The sequence below is a fragment of the Calypte anna genome, chromosome 1, assembly GCF_003957555.1.
Source record: "Calypte anna isolate BGI_N300 chromosome 1, bCalAnn1_v1.p, whole genome shotgun sequence".
In the NCBI taxonomy this organism is placed as follows: domain Eukaryota; kingdom Metazoa; phylum Chordata; class Aves; order Apodiformes; family Trochilidae; genus Calypte; species Calypte anna.
This window is the reverse complement of record NC_044244.1, coordinates 21,719,746-21,731,707: the sequence shown is the minus strand read 5'-3', so window position 1 is coordinate 21,731,707 and position 11,962 is coordinate 21,719,746. Positions and strand designations below refer to the sequence as shown.

Genomic DNA, 11,962 nt, shown 5'->3' with positions numbered 1-11,962 from the left:
GGATTCACCATGTGGTCAGGAGCTCCCTGGAGATGGAGAGTCCAAGCAGTTCTGGTGCCTTAAAATGGGTTCCAACATTTCTTTTCTAAAGCAGCCTGGAGACAGGTTGCCCAAAATACCCAGGTTGTGGGTATTTTGAACTGCAGAAAAATGAGCAGTGTGGCAGGAAACATGGGCATCCTGGCAGTCAGTTTAAGCACACTCCTGGACATGGTCTTCTTGTCTTGAGGCTGACGTGAATCTTCCTCAAAGAATGTGAATCTTCCTGCTTTGCACATGGTGTAATCCATGCCATCACATGAGGACATGTGTTAGCACCACCCAGGTTTTCCAGGCTTCAGGCCATTATGTTTATTTTGTAGTATAAGCATCCAAAATATAGCTCCTAATGCCAAGGATAGCCTCTTTGGAAAAGGAGTGGTACTGGAAAACCTCTGAGCTTAAAAGAGGAGGAAAACTGTGATCTGGAGAATAGTCAGGTTTGTCAGGCTGGACATAGGACAAAGATGCTTTGTAGTTATCTCAGTATATGCCAGAAAATGACCCAGTCACCAGCATCACAGAAGTACAAGCTAGGTATGGAAACTGATCTTATGAATGGTTCAGTGGGCCATTAAATAATTCCATCAAATTGCCTTTTTGCTAGGCCTAAGCATGAGTCTTCTTCCAGGCTGGACAACTGTAAGGAGCAATTGTCTACAGAAGAAGCATACCTATGCATCATGCTGTGGAAGAGAACTCAATAGCCTAAGGACACTTAATAATTTTTCTTTATTTTCCTTAATCATCAGTCCAGCCATCCAGCAGGACACCAGAATGCAAGGGTTGTCATGTACATAATAGTAAAATCCACTATAGTGGCAAAAGGAGATGAGATGACAGAGCACAGATGGCTCCACTGATGAACACGACAAAGTTTTTTAACTCATCTGCTAAAATCTACTCTTCTAGGCCCAACAGTCCCAATTCATCATAATAAGTTAAATTTTTCTACAAAATTGCTGCCTTCTAACCTGTAATACATATGTTAAAATGCTGAATTATAGTTTTTGGTGCTTTATTCACCTTTTTCCTTACAGGTGCAGGAAATAGCTCTATTACAACAAATCCATACTTTACTTTGCATCATTTTGAAGGCACCCAGCCCTAAATTTGAAGCACTATAAAATGTCTCCCTGTAGTTCATGATGCTTAGGATTCCTAGCACCTTCAGCCGCATTAGTGAAGCCCCATACTAAAGGATTTTGAATCTCTGCTTTAATAAGCCATAAATGTCACCACATATGCCAGATAATTGTGAGGTGAAGTCCTGCTCCATTTTTATTATTAATTAAACTTCATAGTCAGTCCCCCACATTTTCTAACATAACAGAGATACTGTCATTGAGGCAAATCACTTAAGGATGCTCTGGCCTAATGAGCCCCCATCCATATGAGAGAAGGTGGAGAATGGCAGCAATGCCTCTTTTCATACTATCCTCTCTAATGCTGCTGCAAGCTCTGTGGCTCTCCAGGTCATCTCCTCTGTCACCAGCTTGTGAGGGTATTTGCTTCCAAATCCAGATCCATCACAGAGAGCAAGATTTGCTGCTGCCAGCATGACTTCAACTGGACAAAACTTGTTCCAGCTCATCAGACTTCTGAGTGTATCAGCTTGAGTTTGCTGATAAAAAGTCAACAAAAGGATTATTCTATATAAATCCAGGGGTTTTATTGGATCGCTGTGGGTGTGAAAATTTTTGTTTTAAAAACCATGCATTTCTTTGATAAGGGTGTTTGGCAATCTGCTTGCCTGTGGAGACAGCCTGTTTTAAGCCCATCAAGGTTGTTCTATGTCAGTGCCATATTGTTGTAACAATGGTAACAAGAAAGGAAAAAAAGATCATTGTCTTTAGTCATCATTTACAATTTTTCTAGTCCCTTGATATAAAAAGTGCAACATCACTGGAGGAGGGTTTTTTAATAAGATAAATGCTGGAAAGTACATTCCTCAGCTCTAGATTAACCAGGGGAAAAGGATTCAGTGTTTATATCATGTGATGAATGCTTAGTCTTTTTCTTATCACTTAGCCAGCTATTTTTTTTCAGCAATATCCTGTGATCTTGTTCAAGTACTCTCTCTGTCTATTCACTTCAGAGCTGCCTGTCTTAAGTTGATTTTACTTAGTTCTACCTGGACCTGACTGTTGTCTAAATAAGACAAGGAACTGCTGCCCACTGTGCATTTTCAGTGTCAGCTGGACACCAAGGTGCAGGGTGTTTCTTTCCTTCATAGAGGAAAATATAATTAGCAGAAGGGGTACAATGGGATGCATTCATCCCTTTTTTTATCAGCTGTAACAGATGCAAATGAAAGCAATACCTAGCAACAAGAAGAGAAGGTTCTAACATGTTGGAATCCTGCACAACTAGAAGACACTTTGAAGAGTCTGGATAAAGGAAAGAGTACTCAGCTGAGTCTGGGCACAGGACATCTTTTCTGCATGCTGCAAACAGGTAATTTCAGAGCCTGCTCCCAGCTGGAGCATGTATGTGCTTGTGTGATGGCTACCAAGAGGCATAAAATTGGAACTCAGTAAATCTCAATGATTTGCCCTCACACAGAATATAAAGTGGTGTTTTCTCCTTAATAAGAGAGCAACTTCAAATATCTTTCTGTGTTAAGTTCCCCATGGCAAGATTTTCTTAGGGGGCAGGATGATCTGTCACTTCCCCATAGCCTTTGGTAGCCTATAGTGATAAAGGTAGTGGTTTTTTGTTGTTGTTTTGGAGGTTCTGTTCTGTTGTTTGGTTGGTTTTCCTTCAGCTTGCTGATACTACCTTTCCCATGTGTCAGCTCAGAGGGCCTTTTGGGCAGCAAATCAGTATATCTAGCAGGTAGTAAAGTGTGCAGCTAATGGCACCCCTGCCTGCCCAAGGAGAGATGTGCTAACCCAGGCATGGGCACTACTGAGCCTCCCCACTTCCTACCTGTGGGCAGAGCCCAGCAGGAGTAGTTCCTGGTGAGCCCTTGGGTTTTGATGCAGCCTGGGTGGGCAGCCCTGGGCCTGCTTGTGGTGCACAGGTGATGCCACAGGATGCCCCATGGCATGAGTGGCCACCGCACATGATGCTGGTGCCTTGTGCCAAATGATACAAGCCCTGCGTGGGAAGTGTTCACCCCAGTGAAATCTGGGATAAAATACCCCAGATTTGTGCCCAGCCCAGTCAGTGACACCTCCTCAACCCAACTGTGCCAAGCACCTGGAGCAGAGAGGCAGGATGGAGGTACAGCTCTCACAGGGGGAACCCAACCTCCTGCAAGTTAGAATTATATGCTGCAACTGAAAATAAATTAATTGTAGGGTTTTGCTGCCCTCTGCCAGGATTTTCTTACATTCTCTGTGAACTCTGAAAGCAGTGCTCTGCAATGATGCTCCAGCATAGCAAGGTCTCTTTATTTCCCAGATGGTTGTAGGCAAAGCTGACCAAGTTGCTTGGCACCACTGGCCTCCCTGGTAAGCCCATGCTGATCCCAGGCAGGATCTGGTGTAGGGGCTGTTGGGCTGTTAGGAAAGGGCTTCTCTGTGTTCCTCTGGGGTAGATGGGGCAGCGAGTTTAACTTTCTACAGCAGGTCATCTAGTTGGTTGTGTCCTTGCAAGACCCTCCATCTTCAGCTGTACATCCTTCTAGCAAGAAACTTCAGCTTGGCTTTTAATGCTGACAAGCCCTGAGTGGTTTTGCTGAGTTTGCTGAGTTTGATTTATTGGCATGGTATACACTTTCTGAGAGATACTCAGCAAATTGGGCTAATTTTCGTTAATATAATTTTCCAAAAGGCCCATTAATACCAATATAGCAGTTGTGGATATGTGGATAGTGGTTTTAAAAATCTGGAACTCCACTAAACAAAAAATATTGTGAATCTCATGGAGTGAGGCTGCTTTGATGAAATACTGAGTTCTGCAGTTGTGCTGAATTGGCCCTGCAGACTGCTTGTCTGGTCAGCAGGAGGAGCAGGCACATCTCTGATGCTTCAGAGCACTCTGTTGTCTCACACTGTCAGATAACTGCATCCTAAAGCACCCACAGCTCATTAAAAGTACTTAGGTTGGCTACCTTGGATGTTGATATTTCTGCTGCAGGTACCTGAAATTAGGTCATGCTAACTCTACACTAAAATAGCACAGAAATTGGTGACTGGGGAGGTTCAGAAAAAGCACACCAGGTACATAACTACAACTGATTATTTTTCTGGTTTGTGATGAAGGAAAGATAACATAGATGAGCTATTCACAGTAGTATATGGAACAGTCTGGCTGCCCAAATGAAACACAGGATCCCCACCTCCATCAGGTGACAATCCCAGAAGAGATAAACAGGTTGACAAAGACTGAGGAAGAACAATTAGGACTCTAATACTAATCCATGATCATCCCTGATGGTTGAGTGTGCAGCTCTATGGGATTTACCCAGGGTTTTGAATTCAGGGTGGAGCCTGAAGTTGCAGGGTGGATAAAACTCTCTCTCTCTTACATACACAGTACAAGCATGCAGATGTTTCTGCATATCTGGTTTCTTTTCTGCTTAATACACACATAATCATCAGGGACCTTGTGACTAACGATGCTGCTCATAGCAGTGGCCACAGGCCCTAGAAGCAAAGTCAACATTGCACAATGCAGTGTTGTCAAGACCTATCTGAGCTGGTCTATAAGACGCTAGCTGCATGAGATAGTGCTACCAGGCTAACAAATAGCTTAGAACAGGCAGTCAAGGGTCTGCTTTATTGCTGTCAGGGGTATGAACTTCTATCCCTTTATGGTACTGCAAAACGACAGTGAAATATGTGTGTGGGCTTAGAGCTATTTGGAGTGTTTTTGTCTGGGTCTGAACTAGACAGGTCAGGGATGTTCACAAAGCTGTGAAGAGAGTGATAAAAACCAAGGTTTCATTATATAGTTACCATTGTTATTATTGAGAGAGCTTGAAGAATAGGGAAACCATTTCATCATCAATCTTTCCAGAATATGGAAACCATTTCTTCATTGATGTTTCCAATTGCAACCCTCACAGCCACTAAGACACCCTGGGGGCTACTGAAGTGATGGCATCATCCCTGGTGATTTCAGTAATACCTGAACTGATGAGAAAAGTGACTGTGGGTGCACTGACTTCACACTCATTTACTTCACATGGGAATCTGCCCCTTTGGATCATATTGTGCCCACTTTGTTTCTTCAGTGTTGGTAGTTTGTTTCTTCACCATGGTAGATATCTGGACGTGGCTGATACCAGCTCATATAGCCATACATAGAATAAATACTAATGCCTCTTCTGTGATGTTTTACAGACAAACTGAGAGATCTGCCTAACAATGTCTCTTAGGTCATGAGAATACTTCCTGAAACTGGGATATCATTAATCATCATTCATCTTTCACCCCCTGGGATGGGTGCACATAGCACTCATTGAGACCTCCCTTGCTGTGAAACCAGCCCAACTGCTGGTTTGGGAGAGGGAGAACTTCACAGCCACCTGGAACAGCTGACAGACCTGTGCTCCCCCATATACAGTGTCATACTGAACCTGGAAAACTTCCATATAATAGTAAGCCCATCAGCTAAAGCAAGAGGGCAGAACATTACCATAATTTAGTTTAATAGGTTCAGCTATTTTCCTTGGTACACATCACAGGAAGTTCCTGTGAATGGTGGCCTACCCCAGAGCTCAGTTTGCAGACTCATCTGGAATAAGCTAACTGTGACATTAACTCTTACATCCAAGCTAAGGATATTAATGGATCAGTTGTTATATCCTGGGAGCAATGGAGACCTCAGTGAGCCTGCACTGGGATGCAAAAGGTGCCTACAGAAGAATGTAAAGGAGACTCTCAACTGAAATTGAAGGGAACATTTCAGCAAATGATGTTGAACATTTAGCTAGACTTTCCTTTGAAGAAAGTGCTAAAGTTTTTATGAAGAAAACAATTGCATCAGGAATGGAAAGCAGTCCAAAGGGCCTGTGGAGATGCTATTTATACCCTAACTGTCCCAGTTACAGTTTCCATGAACTACACTGGTTCCTGCCCAAAGAGTGAAGCTGAGGAACAATGAACTTTCCTGGCACTGGGATAGCGGTGCAGCCCTGTATCCTTCCATTTGCATTAAGAAAATCCTTGGAAACAACAAAAACATTATGTATTTTTATTAGTTTAGGATGGATGAATCCTAAGAATTTACTCCATGACACCCTAAGATTATGTTTTGCCCATATTTGTATATGCTTGAGTAGGTTATGGAGATGAACATTTATTATTTCTCCCTATGGAAAGCTTTTGCTGGAACAATGTGGGCTGCATTTATGCTTTAACTGTTCTTGCAGATGGTGCATCAGGATGGAAAACCTCCTACTTGGACAAGCTCTACTGGTTCAAGTTAATCGACCACATGCTTTAAAGTGCTCAATGTTCTGAAGAAAAAAATGCAGCCTCAAATACCTATTTTTGCTGCTTTAGCTCATCACTATGCTATACTCAAAGATGCATTTGAATGGATTAAAAGGATTTCTGCAATTTGATGTAGTATTCAGGAGGTAGTTAATACATTAATCCTCTTTAAGTACTTTCTTCTGTTCAGATATGAAATCACTAATCCCCAGAAAGCTGCCCCTTGTATAGAAGGGAAACTGAGGCAGAGATGTTAGCAGCTTGCTCAGTGTCACATCAGAATAGGAAATTGAGACTAGCAGTCTTTCTGTCTCCAATTTTGTGCCTTATCCTACTTAGAGCTGGCAAACCATCAGAACCAAGGAGTACAGCTCACATCAGCAGAACACACACATACACACAAGCATTTCCAAGATAAGTGCTCTACCCTACTCTTTCTCTATGTGACTCTGCACATCCTCACAAAAACTGGATGAAGATCATATGGTTTCTGCTGGAAGCAACATGTCATACCTGTTGCAGCCCTGACTTAGTTTTCCTCTGTAGACAGTGACTGTACTACCAGAAGGTCTCAATTTCTGTTTCAGAGGTTATCAAGTGAGCTGTGTTTACTTTTCAAAGGCTATGCTCAGTCTTTCAGCCCAAGGGCATAGTCAGAAGCTGGCCCCTTGCCTGGAGAGGAGCGTTTGCTCCCTCTCCTACTAGGTCCTCACCTAGTACTGGCATCACTCAGTAAACTTCCCAGTTTAAACTTCCCAGGCTGCACTTCTTTCTGGCTTGAAGGCAAATGTCTATTCTTAGGAATTAAAGAAGGTTAGGCACCTCCTTTAGTGCTTTTATCCAGTTTGCCCTGCCTTAGCTTTGCAAGAAGAGAATAGTGGACATCAATAGCTGTTGCAGGCTGGTGTTCATCCCCTTTGCCATTTTACGACCTGTTTCCACCTCTTTTTCCCTTCAGGCAACTAATTCCTGTGAAGTTTTTCTACTTTGATTCTTAATGTGCTGTGGCCCTCAATCTCCCTTAAATCAATGATGGTGTCAAGGGAATCCCTTGCATATCAATGCTCTTTTATCTGCAGTTCATGTGGCATAGTAATTCACTTGTTGCTGGTCCTTAATCACCATTCCAATTAAGGATACACATCGAAGCACCAAATAACCTCTCCATAAAGCCTCCAGTATGAGGGGAAAGTACAGTGAAAGACATCTGGAACAAATCTAGAAAGAATATGAAAATTGAAACTGGAATTATGAAGATTCAGCAAGTGTTGCATTTTCTTTTTAATTCAAGTTTGCACGATGCTGATATTCTCCCTCTGTATGAGGGAGTGGTTTGTGTGACCAGGTTTTGGTATTATAGGGGCTACAGGGGGGGCTTCTGTGAGAAGATGCCAGAAGCTTCTGACCAGAGTCAGTGCCAGATGGCCTCAAGATGGACCCACCACTAGCCAAGGCTGAGCCCATCAGTGGCTGCGGTAGCACCTCTGGGATAATAAAAGGACAGAAAAAGCCCCAGACCTGTGCACCTTCAGCCAGAGATAGGAGTGAGAATATGTGAGAGCAAAAACTCTTCAGACACCAAGGTCAGTGAAGGAGGAGGAGATGCTCCAGGAGCAGCCCCTGGTGAGGCAGGCTGTGCCTCTGCAGCCCAGGGAGGGCAGCACTGGAGCAGATATCCATATGTATCCTATGGAAGCCCTACACTGGATCAGGCTGTGACCCCCTGGACTAAGGGGTCATGTAAGTAAGGTCACTTACCCAAGCTGGAGTAAATCCCTGGCAGAACTTGTGGACCCACGGGAGACCCATGCTAGAGAAGTCTCCTGCAGGACTTCAGCCCATGGGAAGGACTCATACTGGAGAAGTTAATGGAGGACTGTCTCCCATGGGATTGACCCTACACCAGAGAAAAGTGTGAGGAGTCCCCATCCTGAGAAGGAGTGGCAGAGACACCTGTGATGGACTGACCAGAGCCCCCATTCCTCATCCCCCTGTGTTGCTGGGGAGAAGAGGAAGAGAACTCAGGACTGAAGCTGAGCTTGGGAAGAAGGGAGAAGTGGAGAAAGGAGTTTTAAGATTTGGTTTTACTTCTCATTACCCTTCTCTGATTTTATTGGTAATAAATAAAAAAAATTTCCCCAACCTGAGTCTGTTTTGCCCATCATGGTAATGGGTGAGGGATCTCTCCCTGTCCTTATCACACCCTACAAGCCTCTCATTACATTTTCTCTCCCAGTGTTCTGCTGAGGAGGGAAGTGATAGAGCAGCTTTGGTGGGCACCTGGAATCCTGCCAGGGTCCACCCACCTCATTCTCCTATAACGTGTGCCTATTTGCAGTGACTTTTTCTAAGGTTTTTACAAGATGCTGAATGAGATCCTAGGGAAAGCAGCAAGGACAATGCAGGCCTTTGGAATCACATCTTTCCAGTTGGAGAGGGATGGGGAAAACTACCGACTGACATAGCAGAATGGCTCTCTCCTCCCCCTTATCAGCAAAAACAGACTTGAGGGAATGCTTTAGGGGATTCTTGTGTTAAAAATCCCACTTCAATGAAAATATTTTTGGTGTTTCTAGCAATTAAGGAGATATCAAATAATTATGTTAAAATTTGCATTGAAGTAAATTGTGTCCCAGCATTTGTTCATTTGCTTATTACCAATATCACAGGCAGTACCTAAGTTTGCAGCTTACATTAATAATTTTTGTACTCCAGTTAGCAAACCTCCAGCCACAATAGAATACAGCTTGTAGGAACCAAAATAAAAAGAAAATGTAGTCGAGGGGATAGCCACATAACAAATCATTGGATTACTTCATAAAGTCTGTGAAATACTGAATTAGCCTGTCATTGATGTCTTTACTGTTTTCAGTGTGGCAAGATCTTATTAACATTTTTTGAGGGTGTGCCCTGGTAACTGCAGGCATTGCTATTTGTCAAGATATGAATTTAACTTCATCAGAGGAAAGCCTGTACCTGATTTAAATGCAACATTTAAGATCCATGTTTTACCCTTTTTACAGACACCACCTGATTTCCCAAGTTAAAAGGACTCAGCAGCAGCTGAGCTGACTGCTTAGCAGTCCTTGCCCCCCAGTCAGGATGACAATAGGACATGGTCAGTTCTATCTGCCTCAACAAGGCCTTGTGAGGCTCACAGGGAAGGAAGCTAATGGCTCATATCAGGCATCCTGGAACACTGTTGCTCAATATTATCCCTTACAGCTGGATAAAACACCAGGAAATCACCGGAAGTGTGATTAGCACATCAGTCATTAGCACATCACTACACCAGTGGTGCTCAGCAACTTGTCTGGTTGTGGGAATTCCATTTTTGCCTCTGTGTGGGCAACTAAAATGAAGCAGGGTGTTGAGATCAGATGGAGAGGCTTTGTATTACATGATATCAGACTTTGCCATGCTCAAATCAAAGACTGATTTCTGAGACTCCATCACAGCCTGGAGCTTTCAGCCATCGCATCAAACTTTGTCATGAGAAAATACTTTGTCATTAAAGCTGTGTGAAATGGGTGTTCTGGGCTGCTTTTCTCCTGGCAGATAGTATAAAATACCCAGGCAGCATGAGAATGAGTGGTTGAAAATAAGTGTTCAGTTGTACTCAGTAAATTCAATCACTTCAGCCATTTTTTTGTAAATATTCAGCTGTGATTTCTGCCAGAGGTAATGTGAATAGAAGGCTGAACTTCCTTCCAACTGTGTCAAGTGACAAAGGCATCTCCATCAGCTCTGGACCCCCATGCTCTTGCCATACAGCCATTCTGTCACTATCTGAGTTTCTAGTGTCAGTCATGGCCTCCTTGTAGATCTCCAGGCTGTGGTGTTATCTGGGGAGTGCAAGTTGCTGAGGCCCTTTGCACCTCCACTGGGTTATGTTTGCTCTATCAAACTTCCTAACAATCCTTTAAATTAGTAAAATTTAAATTATCTTGAATTAATTCATTAATGTGGCTTATACATTTCACATATTTCAGAAACAAAAAATAAAAAATAGAGTGGTTTGTTTCACATCAGCTAAAAATTTTTTTCTACCATTTAGAGAGTAGCTGCACAGAGGTGTAAAAATTCTTTGATACTGAATTAGAGCCCTACATTATCAATGTCACAGCAGCAGCTGAGGTGTGTAGTGGGCATCTTTGTCTGCACAAAGGACAATGGATGTCTGTGAAGAACCTGGAGCGCCTTGACATAACTACATTTGAATCCTAAGAACTTCCAGACAGATGTCTAAGAGAGGAAGTCTACCCTTATCTGTCTCTTACTGGATGGCATACTGAACAGAGCACCATCCCAGAAAATGGAAGATGGGAGGGGGGAGGTTTCTAGCTAACTTTCCACCTGAGTGAATTCAATTCCATGTTTTCCTCTTTCATTTCCCACATAATAGAGGTGCTCATGCTTTGAACTCTCCAGTAGGTAGAAAGGAGGGAAAGAATCAGGAGATCAGGAAAAAAAAAAGACAAGCCACACTTTGTTGATTGGCATCTTTACTGAGAAATGAATGCATACTGTCTAGTCCAACAACAAAAGTTCTCATTGTGAGGTTTTTTTGGTTTTGTTTATTTAAAACAAAATTGATAAGTAATGCTGGGGGCAGGAGCTCCATCTCAGCTAGGCCTGCTTCCATTGACCATTGCAATACTCCAATGACTTTTAAATTTAGAAGTAATGATAGCACCCCATGACTGTTGCAGAGATGTGACCAATAGGACCAAACAACTTTATAATCTTGAACAATAAATTTATTTATGCCACAACTGTCACTGTAAGATCCATCCTTTGGAAGTTGTGGAAAGGTTTCCAGGGCTCTCCTTCCAGTCAGCAGGGAGAAGAATGTTCTTGTAGAGATAACCATGAGCAGAAAGCATACCTGGCACATCTTCAGGGCACTCTGGGAACCTCCAGCTTCTCAGCTTCCCATGGGTTAAGCACTAAAAGAGAATGTACTCGAATGAAATAATTAATAACATACATAAAAATAGGTATATGCACACAGATAATATATATGTGAAAGAACTGTGTCTCTAGAATCTCTGTAGCTGGAAAAAGAACAGACAAATAGTCATAAGAAAAATAAGAGACTTATGGGACCTATGCTGGGTTTCCTGCTTTTTTCTATTTGACTCAGGAAAACATAGGGAAGACATTATCCAGCTCCCACGGGTCTCTGTTATTCCTTTTGTCCCAGAACCTTAAAGAACCCACCAGGCTTAGACTTTTGTGGTTTTTTACCTCTTAACAGCTTTTCATTCTTCCAATATATGTTATTATCCACATATCTAACCTCAGTGAGCCATAATAAATAACTATGTAAATAACAAATGATTGTGAGGTGAAAAACACTATGTTAATAGAGCTCTTCCAGGCAAATGGGAAAAACTTTCATTATTTTTTTGATAGAACTCCACTATAGGAAGAAATATTTTAAATTCCATTTAAGTTAGATGAGACTGTGACTAAACCACAGCCAATAAATAAGAAAGAAATTGAATTTAGAATGTTTCTTCTTTAAAAGA

General features: G+C 42.4%; 1 pseudogene; it reads left to right on the top strand.

Annotated features, from left to right (window-relative positions):
• Positions 1-539: 539 nt before the first annotated feature.
• Positions 540-10,677, top strand: LOC103527820 (annotated as a pseudogene).
• Positions 10,678-11,962: the final 1,285 nt, after the last annotated feature.